Source organism: Hyalella azteca, unplaced genomic scaffold (assembly GCF_000764305.2).
Source record: "Hyalella azteca isolate HAZT.00-mixed unplaced genomic scaffold, Hazt_2.0.2 contig13367, whole genome shotgun sequence".
Lineage (NCBI taxonomy): Eukaryota > Metazoa > Arthropoda > Malacostraca > Amphipoda > Hyalellidae > Hyalella > Hyalella azteca.
In genome coordinates this window covers 97,711-121,563 of record NW_025943291.1, presented here as the reverse complement: position 1 = coordinate 121,563, position 23,853 = coordinate 97,711, and the positions used below count along the sequence as shown (strand labels likewise).

At 35.6% G+C, this 23,853-nt stretch overlaps 1 protein-coding gene across 1 annotated transcript in view; it reads left to right on the top strand.

Annotated features, from left to right (window-relative positions):
• Positions 1 to 6,560: 6,560 nt before the first annotated feature.
• The window catches only part of LOC108680280 (chaoptin), a 51,626-nt gene continuing 34,333 nt past the window's right edge, over positions 6,561 to 23,853 (top strand). Inside the window, exon 1 of the mRNA XM_018169078.2 lies at positions 6,561 to 6,935. The gene's annotated coding sequence lies outside the window, so the exon portion shown is untranslated. The remainder of the gene's footprint in view (positions 6,936 to 23,853) is intronic.

The following is a 23,853-nucleotide window of genomic DNA, read 5'->3' as shown; positions in this document are numbered from 1 at the left end:
ACGTTATGAAGTTGAAACTTGTTTTATTTAAAAGAAGAACATTTTCATGGTAATATTGTATCATAGTTACGTCATTATCCTGTATAGCTTGCTTCTTTTAAATAAAACAAGTTTCAACTTCATAACGTTCTTAGTTTTTTATTTATGAACAAATTAAAAGGGTTACTTAATTCTGAAACACCCTGTATAAACAAGTTCAAAGTATATGTCACCTCTAAAAAAAAAGAAATAAATCACAATAAAATTATTTAAAATAAAAAAAGATTACGAATGAAAGTCTGGCGACAGGGAGGATAATTCAGAACCAATCATGATTTAATTTTTTTTAGCAACAGTTGTATGTATTAACTGCTGGTCTGAACAAAATCATTCGTGTTGTGCAAATAAAATATCTTTCTATTAATAGTTCTATTTAGAAAAATTCATATAAATTTATAATTTGAAAATTCAGACACTGAATCTTACATCGTGGAACATATATAACACATCGATTTCAAGTATTTAGATATTTATGAACATATGTGAGTATATAATTCAATAAATCTGTCTTCATATTAGAGGCTGGTAATGTGAATGAGATTTCTCTACATCTATTAAGCACTGGAAGTTTAATTTTTAATTAGTGTATTTAATAATCTATTTGGTACAGTTCTTTAATGGCGAAGAAAACAGTCGAGATTTTTTTACCAATTTAAGTCAGAAGGCGGCCAAGAGAGTACTGTCGTCAATGAATGCTTGTAACGGCCAAGAATGGAACAGCCGAGAGGAAGGGCCGTTGGCTTAAAGCGTTTCATCGACTCTGAATGCTAGTTACGGTCAAGAATTCAACAGGTGAATTTGAGGGTCCCTGGCTGGCGTAAGGTTTTTTAACGACAAAAAAAACTGTTTAATTCTTGCAACAGTCAATAATTCAACAGGCGAGTGGATGGGTCCCTGGCTGGCGTAAGGTGTTTTAACGACAAAAAGCTGTTTAATTCTTGCAACAGTCAATAATTCAACAGGCAAGTGGATGGGTCACTGGCTGGTCATGGGCATTAGGATTTTCACGGGGGTCGAATTTTCGTCGTTGACTCGGCGAAAGTTATCACTGACCTTCGTCCGCCAGTTATCATTGAAGAATGATCATTTAACATTATATTATTTATTATCTTATAAATTTGTCTTGGCCAGCCATTTATATGAAGAAAATGCGATCAATCTTATTCGAATTTTGTGTTTTAACATGCACTCTATATGTCGATATACAATATTGCATCATATCAATCAAGTACGTGTAGTTCGCTAAGTTGCAGCACAATATTATATCAAATCGAGCATTTAGTTCCCTTTGTTGGAATGCAATGTTGTATTACTTCAACCATGTATTATCGTACGACGTTATACATCATGGTAATACTTAAAACATGGAGTTTGTGATACATAATTCGGAGGCACAGAAAGAGACTCTCTCATCTCGCTGAGCAGACGATGTCTACTTAAGAAGCCCGACAACGTCATCCTGTGACGTGTTCAAAGACTGCTGCACTGTAGTGGCTTCACGTAGCTCTTCGCAAGCTCCCCTTTGATGAAACCTAAAGACAAAATCCATACGACAAAATGCAGAGCGGTTATCGTGTGTGAGATTTGAGTGAAACCTTGATTAACTTCTTGAATTCATTCCCTTTTTTATGGTTGAGGGGAATAAATTAATAGTTTTCTCACACTATAGACAAGATATTAAATGTCATATTGAAAGGACAAATTAAAATATGTCATTTATTAGAGTGTTTACATGAATGTTATGTTTTTTTTTGCATAAATTTCTGAGAATATCAAATGTACTCCAGCAAATTTAAGAAACTGCATGTTTTTTTCCTGATAGACGATTTTTATTTCAATAAAAATATAAACTTGAATACGACTTTAATAACATAAATTATTATTTATAGTGGTGGTGCAGGTTTAGAAAATATTCCAGTTTGAGTTAGGTTATATTCATCTTCAGGGAGTACTTTAACTGGACTGCGACTGTTGAGAAGAAGCCCTTGCACTGCGCCTTCCTTATGAGATCACCGCTGAGCCCCGCGACCGCGAAACTGCCTTAACACTGCAGGACGACGGCAAGACTATCTTAGGCTAGCCTGGTTATACTGCTATACTGCTACATGGTAACCCTGCTATACTGCTACATGGTAACCCTGCTATACTGCTACATGGTAACCCTGCTATACAGCTACATGGTAACCCTGCTATACTGCTACACGGAAACAAGGCTACACGGCTACACAGCAACATCGCAACACAATTACATCGACCCGACACAAAGTCACGCTGCAACACGGCTACAAGGCTGCGCCGCAACACAGCTACATCGAAACAAAGCTGCGCTGCTACACGCTTACGCTGCTACAGAACTTAAAGGCACAACGACTACAATTCAATTCCACACTGAGCAACCGATGATTCACCTTGATTTAAAGAAACTTGATTCGAGTCTCTCAGCATTTAATTACATTCAACTCATTTTTTGAGTCATCTTCAATCTAGTTACTCATGTAACTCATCGCCATGTTTTTATAAAAATTCAATAATTCACATTACAATAATACTAGTCGTTCACTAGTAATTACTTTTTGCTCATTTTAAAATAGAGGAATTGGAAAGCACCAGAACAATGACAATCAAAATAAACTGTCTCAGCATGTAATGTAGGTGTCATAAGCGACATAATGCGAATTATTTGGGAGTAAAAGTTTAAAAAATGTATCCATTCTTCATCAGAAGTTGCAATTTCTATAAAAAGTCGCCAATGTATTTACACTTCAATAAAAATCATGTACGTTTATAGCTGTTATACAGATTAGGCTCAATAATATATACTTTTTCTTACCCAAAATCCATCGAAAATAACTCCTATGCTCTTTAATTTTGGTGTTTAAATCAAGGAAGATTTATTACGTTTTTATTTTTATTTATATTGAATTTTTAAATTAATATGTTTTTCCAGTACATCCATTGAATATAGTCGTGAAATGAATGAATATTATACATGAAAAGGACTTTGCTATAAGTAAATATTTGATGACCGTTAATAAAACGCTTGCATGCATTTAAATTGTTTGAGGGATTTTTGAGGCCAATTTTTATTTCTACGCAAGAGTAGAAATTTTTCTAATACGCTAGAAGCAGACGTTATCTGGAATCTTATGGTCTGATACGCGTTAAATGGATTGAGTTTAGTTTAATGTGGTTTGCAGTGCTCTTTACAAAGAACTCGCATTGTGGTTGGGCTTGTGGAAATTATAATTTTGAAGGGCTTTCATTTTTTTTAATTCTCTCCCGAATGCTAAAAATTGAAGACTCAGACAATACAATTTTTTATATGGCCGTGATTCGTTTCTTTTTTACTTGAACCAACTATAAATGAGTGGTTCCAACAAATTATAATTTTAAAGTTTCACTCAATTGCATTAGCAAATAGCAAATGATCAATCGATGAAGAATAAAAATTAATGTAAAATTTTTCACAATGGTATCTATTATAGTTTTCAATTTTATGACATGACGCATCAAGAGAAAATAATGTACAAGATGAGGTATGAAGAAAGGTAGGACAGACAATAAAAACTCTGATATAATATATAATGGTTATGAAAGATATAATGTTTATAAAAATTGCTGGTGAAGATAAGGTAAATATACTTGTCGTTTTCGTGGATTTTAAATTCTTGGGGAACTTGCAATTTTAACAGACAAATGATGAAAGAAAATTATTTTGTACAATTAATTTTTTGATTGGCATGGTATTGAATAAAAAGTTTACTGATGGCATGGAAGCTTCCTAAACTGCAGCCTGCCAACCGTGAAGACTGCACAAGCAAACAGGTGCGCTCACTGCGCCTAACGTGGCTTTGTAGCGCAGTTGTCCATGCATGGTAATGGCGTTGGCGACACTCATAGAAACTTTAGGCTTTGTCCAAATAACGATGCACTTCTTGCTTGTGTGTGGGTCATCCTGACAGAGTGTGGTCCGGTAAAAGGACGTATCAGTGCTACGTCCGTTCTCTGCACGTGTTGTGGGCTAGAAAGTGTGTCACTGTTTAGACAACGAGACTCAGTAATTTTCCTGAGAGAGGGTTTGATTAGTATGCGTCTTTTCACTCCATGGTAAGTGTTTTTCGGAAGCGTAGCCGAGTAGAAAAGCTAAAATGTATTTTGGTGTCTAACTTTATAGCCTTTGCATTACACTGAAACTCTACAAGAATACTATACTGTGAAAATAACGTGTATTTAAATGAAAAATTCGTCAGAGACCTTGGCTTCCTAATTGCAATTTACATAACATGTTGTGAAATGTATGTTGAAGAATGGATGATAACTTGAGAATCAGGATTACAAAATCTCTTTAAGTAATTTGAATCTACAAATCACTATACTATTTTCTTACCAAATTCCATCCCTCATTTCACCTGAAGAATTTTTCTAATCAAATTCCTCGATGAAATTAACTTAACCAAAATATTCGGGGTTGAAATTCTTTCTCGACACGAAATTAGATTCAAAGTTTCAACTCCTATAAAAATAAATGAGTCTTTTGACACACTTTTTTACCCATAACACGTGCATGGAGCGGACTTAGAACTAATACGCTGTTATGTCGGGCCAAACTGGGTCAAAATGACTCACAAGAAAACAAAAGCGCTTCGAATCTGGAAAATGTTCTATTCATTTCTCTGAGTGAAATATAATAGCTCTAAACTTAAGCTCTACGTTTAAATATTCAGTAATATGAAGGTATTTCAATCATTTAATAAGCACTTTGATACCTCAATAAAAATAGGTTGCATCTAAGGAATAAGGAGCAAGGTGTATGAAGTCAAATATCAACGTTTTATTGTGCAAAACCCTAACGTATTAACCACATTATCAACCAATGTTTTAGTCGAACACGTAATTACTAAAATTATAATTAATTAATAATTATAAAGATAATTTTTGTTTGCGCACGACATGCACTAAAACGCTTCGCTTCATGGTTACTTCGTTCCGTTCCTCAATTGTTGCATCATGTCGTGTGAAAACAAAATTCTAATGCACGATTGGCTGCCATTAAGTAAATATAAATAATATGATCCCATTATTAACAAAATATGTTCAATAAAGAAATATTAGACATATTTGTACGTTCCTGCTCGGAAGAAAATTCTAAGATCCTGCGTTTCTTGTCAGACAGATATCGGACTTCTATTAACTTCATCTAAATTACATAATACTATTATTAACAAAATATATACCTGAAAATTGTGCGACATAATTATTATAATGTTTGTGCTTGGAACCGAATTCTAAAAATGTAGTCTCTAGGGTAAATAAAAGGCGACGTGTGCATGACCTCATCTATCGCAACGTGACAATTCAAGTGTAGCGGTAACGACCGCCGCTTAAGCCCAGCAGCCGCCATTAGTCTGCTGCGCGAGTGCATGCAATTTTACTGGAAAAAAAGACGTATGCCAAAAAAACGAGGCTAGTTTTTTTTAATATTGGCCGTTTGACTTACAATGTTAATTTAACAATTTTAGTTTCTTGTATAGTGGTCATTTGACTTACAATGTTGATTTAACAATTTTAGTTTCTTGTATATTGGTCATTTGACTTACAATGTTGATTGAAAGAGTTTGGTTTCTTGTATATTGGTCATTTGACTTACAATGTTGATTTAAAGATTATAGTTTCTTGTATATTGGTAATTTGACTTACAATGTTGATTTAAATATTTTAGTTTCTTGTATATTGGTAAATTGACTTACAATGTCTGTATAAAGATTTTAGTTGCATGTATATTGATCATTTGACGTAAAATGTTATGTTAAAGAATTTAGTTATTTTGTATGTTCATCATTTGACGTACAATGTTGAGTTAAAGAAATTTCCATTGAGTTATTCATATTATTAACCGGTTTAAATAAAAAATTAAGTTGAATTAACTTAAAATTTTCCTTATTCTTACATTCTTGGCTGTTTGGTAACATGAATAGTTGGTAACTTTATAAATTAAAAGCAACCATAGAGTGTCGCGGTGAAAGACTAAAAATTAATTAGCACCTTTAACGTTTTCTGAATCCGAACTCATTGTCAAACAGTGAAACAAAGAACGCATGTATTTTGCACCTTCCCCTTAGCGTTTACTGACTGCACTTTAGTCTACGGACATTGACACCAGTATTTAACTAACTTTAGAGACACGTTAACTTGTAGCAACCCAACATAAAGGAAAACCTGTTGCTTATTGCAAGTGATAGCGCAATTATTGCATAAGTTCATTTATCTTAATTTTTTAACCATCCCTATCCGTTGAAAACCATTAAACTAATCGGTAGTTTGCTCATCAGATCGTTTTCCTAGAGTTAAAATAATTTACAACTATGGAAAACGAATTTGCTATTTTGTGCATCGCACATCGGGTCATCAAGCATTTCCCTCTCGAGATGAAAGCCTGAGGGCAAGAGGGTGTCGGTGTTCGCCATCGACTATATATAGGGGGGAGCGAGCCAGCACCCATCAGTTGCTTTCAAGTTGTCTGAGTGTGTGTGCGTGTCTTGCTCGCTCCAGTCACTACAGACAATAGACGGGATACGAAGAGTGTCGCTGTCAGGGCTATTTATTCACTGCTTTTTGCTGACTCAGCCCTGCAGCTTTTGTTAAAGCTTCCCCTGGAATCAGATCAATCGTTCAGGATATTACTGATATTAAAAAGTATTGCGACATAAAATTATTGTTGCAAGGAAGACTGTGGTAGTAACTCATGTAATAATTATTGCCCAGAGATCAGACTATTTTTGCGTACGCGTTTTCGATGAATGATTCTTTAGTGTTATAAAACGTGCGTTAGATTTGAGGATTTTGTAAACATATGAACAGTTGATTTGCAGCAAAGCTTTCACATCGTCGCATGCAGGGTAAGTACCGGTTGGTTCTAATACTTTTTTCTGTCTCCAACCATTCAATAAATATTTGTAAATGATTTGGCTTAAGAGATCTGAAAATTTGCTGCTAAAAATCTGGTGTATAAGAACTAAATTATTTCATACCATAAACTACATTCGTAAATGAAAACCAAACATAGAGAGTTAGATTGGAGAGCTAAATTCTGCATGCAATTTTAAGCGCATCAAGTAATTGGACGTTTACGTTTTTAGCTGAAACTTTGCAAGTAAATGTTGCCTCTGTTTTTAATAAGGAATGCTTAAATATCACAAGTCTACGAAAGTTAAGATAAGTTTACGTTTACTGTCCAGGCGTTAGTGCAATGAAGACTTTGCTCTTTCAATGCATAACAAAGAAAACATTTGCAATGAATTATATATTTTTTAATATTTACTGGCATTCATGCAGCACTGACAAGTCCTGAACATGAAGTGAAAAGTCGTATTAGAAATTATTCCGAGCGTTCATCAACTTCTGAGGTAAACAGAAATATTTATGCGTTTAATGGGATATTTTAGGAAATATGAAAATTCTAGAGCAAAATTTGTATTGAGAAAAGTTCGAAAACAAAATTAATCAAAATCGGAAAAAAAGTTTAATTGGTTTAAGCTATACTATTGAGCAAATGACAGGTTGCATATTATTATCGAGTACTCGTATCGAGTATTTACAGTTATGTATGAGTATTTTTCTACCTTGAAGAGAAGGTAACTTTTATGATGATGCAGTCGTACGGTGCGGTCACCGTACTTAAGTAAAGATCGAAAAGGAATAATTAAATATTCATTCTATGGAATATTAAAGTTTAAGAAATTATTAAATAAGAAAATACAGATAAACCAATGCATTTATTAAAATGTTTTCGAGCAACATTCCAAGCAATGGTCACTTTAGACTGACTATAAAGTATTCTCCATTCAATTTCATGAATATATTTGGGAATGGCGACCAATCTCAACGAATAATAATTCGCATCTGAATATTACAATTTTTTTATTAGTCACCATTGCATTAATTATCTTAAATAATAAATCACAGAAAAAATCATAGGAATATTAAAAACAATAAACAGAAAGAAAAATAATTTTTTCACATTAAATAATTATCTTATTCGCATCTGATCAATATGCTGGACCGCTTGTATGTGCAGCCACATTAAAATATTGACACAATCTGTCGGGGCTGAGCTTCCTTTCAGCCAATGAGTGTCGAGCAAACAAGAACCTGACTGTTTTGTTAGATTTATTTGATAAAACGGCTGGGCGCTGCTAAATGGGTGGTAACGGGGTAGGATTTATTTGAGAAAACGGTTAAGCGCTGCTAAATGGGTGGTAACGGGGTAGGATTTATTTGATGAAACGGTTGAGTGCGGCTAAATGGGTGGTAACAGGGTAGGATTTATTTGATAAAACGGTTGAGCGCTGCTAAATGGATGGTAACAGGGTAGGATTTATTTGATAAAACGGTTGAGCGCTGCTAAATGGGTGGTAACGAGGTAGGATTTATTTGATAGAACGGTTGAGCGCTGCTAAATGGGCGGTAACGGGTTAGGATTTATTTGATGAAACGGTTGAGTGCGGCTAAATGGGTGGCAACGGTGTAGGATGGGCTGTAACCGGTGTGTGATTCATTTATGAAAAACGGCTGATCAGGATATGAAGGACGTGATGCGATTTGATCGTGAATTGACGCAGGATGTGTTCGGGGAATAGGATTTCATGTAGAACTACATGTAAAATTTTATTATTTATTTGCAAATACAAAAAAAAACCTGAACGCATCTCTAAAAGAATGTACTGTAAACACACATTACAACGCTTCGGAAAAGTTTATATTCCGTTATATTATCATAATTATAATTAGATCTCAAATTATTACTTGTTGGTGTTCAACCAGCAATAAAGGTGATATTTCGCGATGGGTAAAAAAGGTAATATTTATAAATATAAAAATAGCAAGAAAGGTAATATTTCGCGATGTAATAATGCAGCTTTTTAAAAAATTAATAGTCCGTATAACGGCAGAAGAGATTACTTCGATCAAAGGCTATGCGCTTGAAACAATAACTGTTGCAAATTCTAAAGTGCTATGTTTCGCTTCTTATTGTTACTCTCCTACATAGTTATGCAGATTCAAAGTATTACATTTTTCAGGTAAGAATCGATAAACTAAGAACGAAATCGGAAACAGTCATCGAGAATTTTTGATTATGACAAAGTTATATCGTGTTTGGAATGCTCCAATACGCTATGGTTTCAATTACCTTTTCTTACCCTTCGTTATCTCTTCTTGGGATTTCCATATCCAGTAGTCTCACGGAAAGAAAGCTTTCTTTCATTTAGTGATCTTTCCGACTCCTACAATTTGTTCGCTGGCTCTGGTAGACATGTTTAAGCCTTGCGTGATTCTTCAAACCCAACTAAAAATATCACTAAATAATTTCTCTTAAAATATTTACATGGTTTTCAATGCATAAATAACTCAAAATTTAGGCATGAAAATTTATAAAATAGTCAATTACTTTTTAGATCACTACTATATTAGTTATTCATGAGATTATTCGCTCAAAATTCATGGTACAGTTAAACAAATTGAACTCGAATATTGCAATTAATGCAATTGTTTAAATTGCGAATGCACTCCAAAACATTTAGTGGCTGGATCATCAAAGATTAATACCTATTGCAATTTTTGAAGCAAAATGAGTAATTTGGAAATCCATGCAAATAATTTTTTGATGATTATGATTTGCCACTGACCTTATCATTTTACATTAAAAATTTCCTTACATGTCAAATTTCTGCATCGCTTTCCTGGAGTGTTGAAATTTTCATAATCCACTTTTCCCTTAGAAACGATGTGCAACGCGGGTAAAAACTGAAAAAGTTGAAATTCCGTCTATTGTGACTGGCATTAATTGATTAATTGATTTCAAATAGTTTCGTGGTGTTAGATGAATTGATTTGTGCCTCACACAAATGAAATGAAATTTCTTTTAGGCTCAGTTTTGCTCCTGAGAATGAAACATTTGAGGAAGCGTTATAATGCACATCCACTAAGAGACGTTATCAAATGAGAAAATATTCATTTCTTACAGTCACAGTCATTTGGGCTCATTTTTCAATTACACTCTGGCAATTTAAGCAAATTTCTAGGCTCAAAAAACCTATTATAAATATTAGTATCAAACCACTGTTTTTTATATAAATATCAATTTTTCGCTAGTTTGTGTATGTTAAAGTTGAGAGCTAGTGACGAGAAATATCTCAAAGCTGCATTGATGTTTTTCGAAACTCTTAACTGGAGCAGAGAGCATATAAGTGCCTAATAGGAGTGCAGGCCACATATATGGCACATATGTGGCTGCAGTCCGCATATATAGCAGGCCACACCAGGCTCCTTTATTATCGCCGACATCGCTATACTATATGCTACAGCAAATATATGCATATATATATATACCATATACTGCAGCAAATCAAGCCAGCTCTGCTGAGGCTGCAGTGCTGGAATTCCATAAGAATTTGATGAACCGAGCGAAGGATAACGAAGACAAAAGTCGGGTACAAGCTTATATTATTTCATTATTGAAACGAAACATACTTTAGGCATGGAAGCTGTCTGAGCGCATTTTCTTATATATTTACTTCAAAAAATGTAATCTCGCTTCTTTTTCTCAAGAGATTTGGTATTATACTGAAACCATGAGACAAGTAGCGAATTCACACGATGTTCCCAAATTAAGAAAAAGATAACTCAATACTCACTGCAGTGAGTGACAGAGAGCGCATTTGCTCGTCGACGAAAACGTGGTCACGGACGGACAGACGGACAGGCGGACAGACAGACGGACGGACATGACGATCACAATAGCGCCTTTTTTTCCATAAATGAGATTGCTAAATTAAAATCCTAAACTTCCACTACATTAATTATATTTAAATCGAAAGATATTTACATTTAGTTTTCATGCATCATGATTTTTTAAAACCCTATAATATATTAATTATATTTCTGTAGAAAATTATTGAAATTCAGTTTCATGCGTATAATATTCTTGTTTAAGATGAAGATGTGAATATTTTTGTATTTCACAACATCGCTCGGTAGGCAGGCTGGTCACGCACTCCCCAGACTAGTCAGTTGAATTAATCATGATGCCCTGCGATGGCATCGATTCTTGAACCGGTGTCAGCGGTGTTCTGAATATCTCAAAATTGTGACGTAGAATATTATTTTTCAATTTCATCACTTTTTGGTTGTAGCCATGAATATCTCAAAATGTTGTGAAGTAGAATATTATTTTTCAATTTCATCACTTTTTGGTTGTAGCCATTCTTGGTTTTACTTGATTATTTCAGTAAGGAATCAAGAATTGGTGTCACGTTATCTTGGTAACGATCGATTATATTTATCTCCGTATTACTTATTTGCTGCACTAAATTGAAAATTTCGACAAGCACAAATGGTTTTGGTTCTAGGTTGGGTTGCTATCATTTTTATTCATAGACAATTTTTCTGATGTATATTAAGCACGGATATGAGTTTTCAGATTATTTGTATAGCGGTTTTTGACTCAGCCTTTATATGGGTTTCCCATGGCATCATTCATCTCATCCATGCTCATTCACCAACTTTCATTGACCGTTCAGATTCTGGCGTGGGACTGGAATGATGATAACAATGCTACTGATACGTGGCGGGCTTGCAGTTGAAATAGCTTGGATCGTGAAGACTTCAATAAAAACTGAAGTAGTTTCATTCACCTTATTTTGTCATTGCCTAATGATTGCCTTATGAATTTCCATCCGAATATTGCCAACCTTTACATATTATAAAAACGCCTCCATTAGCAGAATAATTTATTATTGATCTTAGTATGATCATTAGGAACGGTTCAAGTAAGTTCCAATCTAGTTTTGCCGGTCTATAAAAGTCACTGTAATTTGTCCACTAACCGAGTAATCATCCAACCGGCAGTAAAATTGTTTCTGCAATGCTGGTAAAGTCAATAAAGCTCAATCATTTCGGCATACAAGTTGGTCTATAATATGCTAAAGTATTGTGATTAAAAATTTATTTCAGTGTGAGGAACACGCAAGCGTTGAACATGGATCTCCGCACTCTCAACCTTAATACATTCCGCTCACAATGGCACCGTATTTTTCATTTTCTGTTCTAGATTAACCGACTCTATTTTCGAATCCTAACGAAAAGCTTTTCAGAGCCCTTAGCTTTGTGCATTCGGGGATTGAAGATTTAAATGTTGAAATATTTTTTTTGAAGCTCTATAGAGAAAAAAAATTCCAGCTGAGGTGAATGTCGGAAGGGTTCCAAGTGTCTATTCATGAAATCTTAATTTCACGAAGGACTGGGGAAAATCAGTGATTCTGCCGCCATAGTGTGCAATTTTAATTAACAATCCAATACGATCATATATTTTCGATATGGAAATTTAATATTGTGTATCCCTCCCAAAAACGGCGATGAAGTCTAAAAAATATGCACGACATTTTTACAGCAAAAATTCATGCATTGTTGTGGACTGAATGACTGTGGGTGAGGTACACTTCGTATCTGCTTATTATAGGAATAAACATTCCTGTTTTCAAATTAATTACGAATCTTGATTATATGTACTGAAGGTGCGTAATTAACGAGCGAACTGATGATGATTAAAATGCAAGAAATTCTCAGTTCGTATTTTAATTCTACATAATCGAAACCCTCCACATTAAATACAAAAAATATCAAGTTGAATCTCGTTGATGGGCCACATATCTTCTGACTCAAAGTTCGCTGATAACCAAACTTTCTCCATTAAAGATTTTCGACCATCAGCAAACTTCGTCCAGTCAATTTACACTCGATTCTTGCGTAAACGAAGCAAAAACAAATGCTATTCTATTGATGGTGGATTCATAGGCTCTCACAATAGCTTGCATCCCAGCATCGGAAGCATATATGTCCGTTTATTAACCACAATATGCAGAAAATATCAAGAAACATCTCAGCATGTTGGAGCATCTCTGGTCTCATGCTCGAACGGCGATCAAGAATAAGCTGGATTTTCTCGCGGGAGCCGCTGCTGCTGGTGACACTTACAGTGCTATATGACCAGAAAACTTGTACGCAGCGTGCGTGAATTGACACTCAGTGCACGAGTTATGGCTCTCCAAACAATGCGGCGTCGCGACAAGCAAGCCTAATGTTATCGTGTCCGGCCATGTGACTCCCGCTGATATGATGCATGCAGATGACGCCACTCTCAGTATCTGCATCATCGATTCGCTTCAAAAGCCCTCACACTGAGCGAAGCTCATGCGACGCGGCAGAAGCAGAGAAAAATCCTGTGGTGGTTTCTGTTTCCAGTCTATAAAAGAAAGCTCAAAACAGCGGGTACAATGCAATAGTTCCCACAGAAATGTAAGCCGAAACATGATACGCCAGGAGAAGAAGAAACTTCAAAAACTCGCGGACTTCAATGGGATCTCTCAAGTTACTCTAAAGGGAAGTCAAGAACACGCCTGTGCAAATGGATCGGATTGAAATTTTCCAAGTTTTTCGGTAACAGTAACATTGAAATTTGTAAATTATAAGTTCACTTTCCAGCACAGCTTTGTAAATTTTTGATCCTGGTAAAATAAAAATGTGACTTTTTAGCTTTTTTCGACTGATTCTTTTGGAATTACCAAGCGAAATTATTCTTCGAGGTAGGAACGAAATTCTTGCATTTGCTCAGAAACATCTTTTACATAAACACATTAACTTAGCAAATTTTCTATTCTAACAAAATTAGCATTCGAAATATTTGCAATTTTTGAATAATTCTTTCGATTTTGGCATGAGAAAAAAATTCCGCGATATGAGAACGACATTCTCGCATATAAAGTCAGTTTGATTTGATGTCTAATTCTAAAAAGGTGAGAATTCATATTATAATCTTAATCATGTATAGATGAACATTATTAATGCAATTCCTGAACTCGCTGAAGCATGAATAAACACAAGTCCCTTCATTCGGACTAAACAAATGGTCTGCTCCCAAACGACGTGGAAGCTCATAATTCCCATGTTTGTCTCTAATTCAGTCAAGCCCTTGCAGCACATGCGTCACCGTTGACAATAAAGAACGCACAAAGCTAGCTCAGAGATTCCCTGCCATATGACGATAACAAACAAACGCCCCACCGGATTCCTTCCAACGCTGTCGAGCAGAAATCAAGGAGGGTGCAGAGACTTGACGATCTTTTGGTCTCCAAACTTTAGCAGATCTTTGCTTATAAAGGGAGAACAGCTGTCGGCAAGATTATGCTGCTGAAATTTTAAAGATTATTATTAACAGAACTGCTAAGATTGCCATTGAAGTCAGTCGATGAAAGACATTTTCGTAGTGAACAACATGTCAATTGATGTAGTTAAGAAATTCCTCCTACAAGTTCCAATTATCCACGATATCTGCAATATTAGTTCTTATGGAGCAACTTGCTGACCAATTAAGAGAAATTTTAATGATAATTTATTGATGCAATACAATGAACCAAGTCAACAAGTTATAAGAGGTTCTGCATCACCAACATTATTGACTGAGGAATCGTTTAGTTGAGGGTTTAGGCCCAGTGAAGAATGTGCCTAAAGCTTGGTAAAAATTGATATGAGGAATTAAATTAGGATTTTCACCAAAGGAAGAATTTAATTATCATGAAAATATGCAAATCTCTCAATACTTAACATTGACCGGAATCTAGAATTGCTGTGCGAAAGTGCCTAATGAAATCTTATTTTGACTGTGCACTATGTTTTTGAACGTATTTGGTAGCGCTAGACATGTCGGAACCATAAAAAATAGCGAAGAATTTTAATGACGCTCACACACATTAATGTTCAACCTGCAAACAAATAATACCAAATAATTAAATATGATAATTGCATCAATGAGATCCTCTACAAAATTAATATTGCGTTATGCAAAGCATGCACAGACTGAATATTTATTTGTTTCTGAACCTAAACTGTTTGATTTTTATGAGATTGTTTTTATGAACTATTCCGCCTGCACAGTTTCCTTATAATTATCCGCAAGATCACGAGATTATAGATGAGTTTTCTTTTCTCCTGCTGACCAATAATCCTAATTCATTGAATAAATTGCGTGTGCTGCAACAAAAAAAAATCATGCACTGAAATGACCATGAAAACTGGCCGCGTAAAATATGAAAATTTCTTTCTTTACATGAAGGTTGTAATGAAACAGACGAGAGCAGCTAAATAATATGATGTTATAATATCTAGAAAGAATAATAGATATTTTTATCTTATGTAAAAATATATGAGCAATACAAATTTGTTGCTTATTTTTCGAAATTCTGCTTCTGGATATGGGATGAATGCCTCCCATGCGAAAAAATTTTGGAACAATCTTTCAAAATTTCAGTGGAAGCCGTTTCCAGTCCAGGTGTCTTGTTTCTTTGCCACTTAGATGAAGTCCAGTGTAATAAATGGCTTCAATTTTCTCCTACATCTCATAAATTAAGTTGTGAAGCCTGGTGCCCTTGATTTGCTGGCAATGATTCAATCGAGTCTCCCAATTTATCAGGCAAAATGTTACTTCTTTTCCATGCAGAGTTATCGACGTCCAAATTTTTTCTTCCCATCAGTATTAATGACTTTTTCTCTCCTTTTTTGTTGATATGGGGATTCAAAAAAGCTTCATATTGAGTGGGCACCTGACAGCTTCCTCAATTATTGGAATCGGGTCAACGACATGAGCAGTTCGCTTCATTTGCAGCAAAAAGAAATTTCGCGAGGATTTCCCCTAATGACTTTATAAAGGAAATCATTACGAGCGAATGAAAAAATTTTTCAGGATTCTAATTATGTCCGCTCAGATATGCCGCAATGAAAAGAACATTGAAGTATCAAATAATTATAAAAAAATAATAAATAATATCAACTAATAAATTTAAATGGAATTCTACGTTTAGAATCGCACTTAAATTTTTTATTTAAATTTTATGTGTCAAAAAGACATAAAAAATTGAAATTTATTCCTTAGCTCCGTATTCAAGTTTCTTATTCTGAGGCTTTCCGAAACTTTGGCTCGAGCGAACTCCTCCAGAAGTGATGTCAGCTTGCCAGCCTATTCTACATAATTTATTGTTGGGAGTGAATGGAGTTCTTCATGACAAAAAGCAGTGGCTTTCGCTTGAAAACACACCGAGAATTTAGAGCGGGCGGCTTCCTGTCGTGTGAACTGAACACTGCGATGGGTCGACAGACTTCAATGTTTTATCGTGTATAACATTTCTGACTTTGCGGTGGCAGCTTCACAAATCCTCAGATGTGCATGTCTTGACAGAGCGCATGAAACTTCTACCCGCCTAAACTGAGGTCTACACAGTGCTCTGTGTTTACATAATCTAATCGAACATCAACTTAGTCTTGCTTATTGAGCTAGCTGGCTGTGAACACGAGTATACCTCTTAAACGTGGCTTGACATCATATGCTTGAGTACGCGTAGAGTCAAATACGTTATCAAATACACAATGTACCGTGTTGAACAATTATTTTGTGATAGAATAATTCACTAGGTTGCTTTTTGAAATACTTCGAATGGTATACTTTAAATACTTCAACACAGTATTCTTCCAAACGATGACCTACAGTATTCTCCTCGTTAAAATGATTAATCACGCAATTTCTTCCAATTCGTATTTAAAAATCGTAGTTTTACCCTATGTGCGCAATAATAAGGCAACATTTTATTTATAACTTTCTCAGGCTAATTCATTGAATAAATTTTACTGTATAAAAACGATGCAACCTCAGACACTCAGGCTGACTTCAACCCACTTGATACGGGATGTTTTTCGGACAAAATTTTCCTTTGTTGGAGCGAATTAACTCAAGAGGCGTCAGACTTGACACGATTAAAATGGAAATTTGAGATTAAATTTAAAGAGAAAAAATAATTAATTTACTAATTAGTTGAGAGCATTTTACAAATCATCACCGATCTTCTGTTAGCAAAGTGAACGGTTGGTAAATGCACTTTCATTTACTGACCTGTACAAATTGCACGTTTCGAACTTTGGTATGCTAGAAAACACAATTGAAGCGGCATTATTGATAGAATAAACATGTCATTATTTAAGTATGTGAATATGTGTGCTCCCTAATTGTAGCGTGAATCTCTCGATTCTCGCTAAATAAAATTCATAAATAAAAAACATTGGATTTCAAATTTACATCATGTGTTACTAAGATATTTTAATATACAAGGGATATCTTTCAATTAACATTAATCTTTTTTGTGTTCATCATTACACAAGTATACCTGAACTGAATTCTTAAAATGGAAATCGAAAATATTGGCCTCGCCAAGCGCACGGCATGCGGTGCTACTGTTTGAAAAATGCACTATATGCAACGATGAAATTTTATGGTTATAAAATACTCTTAAGTGGAAATTTCGAATGATGACTTGATAGAATGATGATATATCTCGTATGATGAAGTGTCAGGCTACCGCGGTGAACACAGCGTGAGCCTGCGGTTCGCATGCATTCAGATGCGATCTTCGATGCCTGCACGGCGCTCGCACAACCATCCTGACGTTCACAGCGTTTCGGACGATCGGAAAAAACAGCGACTGTTCGTGTTTCCGCAGCCGCCAACTTTTTGATCGTCAAAACTTGAGAGTGTTTTTAGGAGCGATCTTTCGCGGCCTCAGGGAATGGTCTCTTCGTCTCTTTGACATCTACAGTTGAATTTGGAATAATATCGATTCGAAAAAAAGAGAAGTCAAGGTCGTTGGAGAAATGTGTGGCGAATATTCGTAACGTATTCGCATTTGTTGTCCCTGAATTAGTGAAGTGATGATTCACTCTCATCAATGGATAATAAAGCGAATTTTAAGTCATATTTATTATGGCTATTTGTTCATTTGCCTTCAAGTTTCAAAATTTTCCCGGAAAGCACTGTCAAAGTATTTATTTTTGAGCTGTTTATCATCTACTGGTAGCTCATCGGTGAGTTTAAAGCGAATAACGAACATTTTCCAGGTCGCTGTGCGTAAACGATGTGTTTAGGTGGCTCAGCGACAGCTTAACGCATCGTTCGACTGACGGCCAGATTGACAGAAAAGAACGGCAATTTGCGGGACAAATGAGCCAGCGGAAACAGGGCTACAGTGATGGAGCGCTGCAGGGCCGAGTCCGCTGGAACATGCAGCTCGTCGCCGCTTCTTTGGGGGGATGTTCGGCCTCCCATGACTCGGAGTGAGATACGTTCACAGAGAAAAAAAAACTGGATCTGTTTGGCGGGGTGCAGGGCATAACTTGGAGCGAGAAATTTCTTCTGAAAGAAGGTATTATTCAATCTGTTTGAGAGGGTGCATGCAGGGCATGACGGAGCGAGAAATTTCTTCTGAAAGAAGGTATTATTCAATATGTTTTGCGGGGTGCAGGGCATGACTTGGAGTGAGAAATTTCTTCTGAAAGAAGGAATAACTCGGTCGGTTTGCGGAAGTGAAATGCATGACTCGAAGTCGGAAACGTCTGAAGAAAGAAGAAATTTTTCGACCCATTTTGAGGGGTGCAATTAAGGCATTTGTGAAGAATCAAGGTTAGAAATGCTTCCTGCACGAGGGAAATATTAGATTAGTACAGTTATGCACAATAATTTGGAGTTATATAAAATTATATCCTGATCTTTGGAGAATTGGAGAAATAGAATTGGAGAAATAGACATCGTGCAGTGAGGTAAGAAAAGTATTTTTTGAAGCAATAAAAATAATTTGTATTACATATTAAATAATTGTTATATCGCTGTTATTCTACCAAATAATAAGTTAATATTTCGAATTACGTTTCTGTAAAAAAAAAGGCTGTTCAAAATTCTCTGTTCAACACTGTAGTTACTCAAAAAATTGTTTTTGTTCCCAATTTCGACGGAAAAAACTGATTGCATGGGCGCTTCATTTAAATAATTCTTTAAAAAAAAGAGAATAAGAAGATGTTGAAAGGGATTCATTTCTATGATCCACATTCTAGCAAAAAGATGCCTTGCTTATGTGAAAATTAACAAAAATGTAGGTATTCAGAAAAAGGCTCAAGACAAGCCTTGTATTATCAAAAAATTAATGCTGGTTCCGCATTGATTTCTAAATAAAAAATTCTGTTCCTGCTCAGTTTCGTAAGCGGCATCACACTCGAATCTAAAGTTCTCTGAAAATAGTTTATTGTTTGCCAGTATGTTCTATATAAACTACATGACTGCTTCAATTTTGCCAAACTTATATTCTTCAAATACCAAAGTTCGATATTGTTCTAAATTATTAGGCCATTTCGTAATATCAGCATATGCGAGTGTATTCTCTCGTAGATCTTCAAGCAAGAAGTCTTCGCTTCTGGGCGTGAAATGGATAGAAATGACCTCATTTGCATAAGCGTTGTTGCAAGCTTTCAGAAGTATCCTTCAAGAACTTTGTTGGCTATCATTTAGCGGCAAAGGCCAAACTTTGCGAACGTTAAGCAAAAGGATAGATCGCCGCACTGCGCGAGGTGGCCTCTAATGCACCGTACGTTGTGTAGCAATGCCGTAGCTATGTAGTACTTTTGGCTCAATATGTGGAGCGAAACCTTCCGACACATTTGGCATCCGCTTCATGACAGTGGAGCAATGGGTGGAACAAATAAATAAAGAATTCTCGATATACGTTTTTGGTTGCATGGTTATTAAGTTATTATCGTTTGTAAAACAACAGGTGATTGTTTCTGAAGTGGAGAAATTGGTGAAATCAATGAATAAACCATCAAATAAATCAGTTATAATACGTTTTTCGACGAGGAAAAGAGTAATTGGTAGATAAAAAGAAAGCCTACGTATCGGAAAAACTTTTTCCGTCTCTTTCAGGGGCTTCTGGAAGTGACAGATTTGAAAGGATCTTTGCTGCTACATCACGATTGATAGTGCCTCATTGTGCTTATAAAGTTAAAGTTCGTACTTTATAGCAATTTTCAAATGTTTTCTTCGTCACATCAAATAGAAAAAGTTTTGAAAAACGTTTAAGCGCAACCTAATGACAGCAAAAGAAAACAATATCCAATTTGCGATAGGGTACCAGCTGTTATCCAGTATGGCTGAAACCCCGCCAAAAGAGGAGTCGGATGAAACTGAAAAAAAAACTAAAATAGAAAGCGAGGCATTGATCATATGAAACTTTAACCTGCCGGCGTAACCTGCCCTGCCAACCTCAATGTCAACCTCAAGCATTAACATTCGGGATAGCAAGCAACATTTCGTAGACAATCTATTGAGCGATACAGAGTTGTTCAACAATACAGAGTTGTTGGAAAAAGTTCAACATTTAGGCCTTGCTAACTTCTATTTTTCAATCAAGTGTTAATCCAGTAAACTGAAGCAACCCCAGGTTAGCTTACAGGCAAGATGTGATTTTCACTAACATTTGATTATTTAGGAGTTTATGGGATGAGTATTTCAAGGCGAAATAACCGATAGCACGTCAAATTTTTTCGAAATTATGAAGCCTGAAAGCCACAGCTACGTAAATCAGACACAAATAAGATTACGAAAGTTTCTCCTGCAATTAGCTGTACCGACTCATCCTCCAGTGAAAATCATCAACTCATACACCTTTCACAGTAAGGTTGCTTGTGTATTTAAAGGCCAAACGATCCGTAAAGGTTTGTAATTCGAATTTGCAATTAATCAGTGATAATAAGATAGTGCAGCAATGTCTGCATTACCGAATTTCCCTTCAACTTGCGTCTAACTCCATATTGCCATCGAATATTTCATTGTTCATTAAAGCTATTAAGAGTGAGGGTTGGTCTTTTCATTTGATTTGGAGTAATGACTACTTCCATCACCACTAATGGAGGAGGTAATAGCATCAATTAAATGAAGCTCAAAGATTCAATTACTAACCATTACGCTTTGCCGCTAGTAGTTGAAAAACTGTGAAGGGAAACAAAAGTTTCAGATCAGACGTGAATGCTAGAGTTCCCAATTGAAGATAATCATTTATGTTTATATTTTTGAAACGACAAAATTTTTTCCGAATATGTATTGGTTTTGCACGTACGTGGTCAAGTTCGTTCTTCAACGCTGATGTTTTCATTCTTATTTTCCTGAGCTTTGATTGAGAAACGAAAAAATTTCTCCCGAATGCTTAGGAGTTTTGCGCGGACTTCGGGCTCAGAATTGTCTTTCAGCCTGCCATCCCTTAGCCGGCATTGTCAGGTAAATTTTTTAACATTTGTTTTACCAGCAAGCAATATATATAGGTGATTATAATACATTTTTTCACATCGATAAAATTTTGCCCAATTTATTATATTAGCAACTTAATCTCTTAAGGTAATGGCAAAAAACACTAGCTGTTGAATTGGCATAGTCTGATAATAAAATTTTTATTAAATAAAAGTTTTCTCGGTATGTTGAATTCATGTTCATCTTAGTATTTATCATGATTTAGATTAGAAAATAACAAACATAATAGATTTCTGACTAAAAATTCCGAAGGCAATGTCTAGGTAGTGAAGTAATAGATTAACATGACCTGCTCCACAACGGAATCAGTTCAAATATTTTACCAAAATGCTTAATAAATATGAAATCAGCTAAAAAAATCAAATGAAGAATAAAAACGGGTATTTGAACATCAAAGCAGCCTTACATATAATATAATAATAAGTGCACAGAATTCACAAAAAACTGAGTATTGCCAAACAAGTGCACTGTCGCGTACAGGCTTCCTTCCTCTCTTGCCAGGCAGTCGAGGCAGTTTCTTGTCTTGCCTTAAAGCTGAAGATACCGTAAGAGTGAGCACCATTGACTACACTTCATAATAGCTATGAGTCACTATAACGGCTGGCTGCTGGCCCCATGAATATCACTCATCAGTTAGTCCTGCCTACAAGCTAAATAACCTCCTTCAGAACAATAAGTGTAGTCTATTACCTATATAGACCTGCCCTTGGAATTTCAATTTCTCGCTAATCGCTGGTGGGTGGGATTTGTCTTGAGACAACATTTGCCAAAGGCACCTCCGTTTTATGATCAGTTTAAATGTTAGTTACAAATGAAATGATTGTGTGATAATAATATTTAATAACTGTTAGAAAGAAATTGATTTATGATTTTGCTTTGTTTGTCATACCCACGGCAGAAAACCTTACAATAAAGCATTCAAGGTCGCAAAATGAATTCTTTGATGGACCTAGTATTGTGAAAATTATGATCTATTTACGCTTGATTCAATAGGAATGAGCCTCTGACGAGTACCGCATTGATTAATATAAAAAATCATGTTCTTGTTCAGGTAGGTAAGCGGTATAAAACACGAGTCGTAAGTTCGCTGAAAGATCAAGATTAACTAAGAAACTGGGAGCTCCTCAATAAACATTCTGCTTAAAAATGAACTTTTTTTTTCTAATTATCTTGCATAAAATAGTTTACTAAATTCAGAAATTATCGACCATAGCTTTAAAAAATGTAACTCAGTACTCACTGCAGTGAGTGACAGAAAGCGCATTTTCTCGTCGACGAAAACGTGAAGTCACGGACGGACAGACAGACGAACGGACAGACGGACGGACAGATGGACGGACAGACAGACGGACGGACAGACGGGCATGGCGAGCACAATAGTGCATTTTTTCCATAAATGAGAAAATGCGCTAAAAAAGGCTTGTAAAATTCCATGGCACAACCAAAATATAATGCAATGATATATGTGGAGAAATGCTTCAGAAAATATTCGCATGACTAGCGGCTGGTAATCTCAAAGTGAAAAACACTTTTTTTGCGCACCACCTGAGCAGGATGCTAATCGTCGCTTATCTCATCTTAGTCTCGTAAAGAAGGATAAAAAATTCAGCTCGTCCTGACAGATTAACTTCGGCTTTCAAGCATACCCTGATGAAAATTAAGACGGTTTTCTCACCGGCCGACATTATGCTGCACAAAAGCCGTCTGAAAATGCCTTGTGATTATAATTTGTGTAGGATTGGTAGAAACAATAGAGGTTCTCAAAAAAGCCTAAAGGCAAACGAAATGCTGTGTTCTTAGATGGCCAAAATGCCAGTTGCAGATTAAAATTTTTAGTCTTCTAAAAGTTTTTTTCACAAGGAAAATCGCCATACCCTCAGAGTATACTGTAAGAATAAGGACAATATTTGACATACATCTTTAAACCGCTCTACAAACCAGAAAGTGTAGTTTGTTGAAAATTCTAAATGATATTTCATCAGCTTTGTATTAGAGTGAATTGAGATATAATATTTACGTTTACTGACTAATGTTGAAACGAATTAATTTATATTATTAAGCATATTATGTTGCTCATTGCATGCTGTTTAAAAAGAACGACTAATTCCTTGTCAAGTTTTTACTTACTGGCAGCACGGCATGGCGGGTTTTCAGTTGCCATGTGGACAACTCCGGGATTTCAGTTTGAGCTAAAAAGAGAACCGAGGGAAAAGAATGAGACTGACAGGAAATTATTGCGTCGGTGAGACTTCGCTGCAATGAGAGAAAAGTCTACGGCACGCACTCTGCCCATTGTTTTTTCAGGCTAGACTCAAACACAGCAGGAATGCTTAACACGAATGCTAAGTGTGAGGTGTCTTCTGTAGGTCCTCTTTCTTAAATGAGAATTCTAAGGCCCGGTGAGCACGAAGTCTCTTTTTAATACGTCTATAAAATGTCGCCTGAAAATGAACTCTTACATCTCAGACCTCAATCTCGTCTATTCAGAACAGTATATTTGACTCAGTTTTGAATGTCAAATTAGATCTGCTGCAAAAAAATTGAGTTATTTTGAATGCAAATATTTGTTAAAATTAAAAATTTACAATTCACGC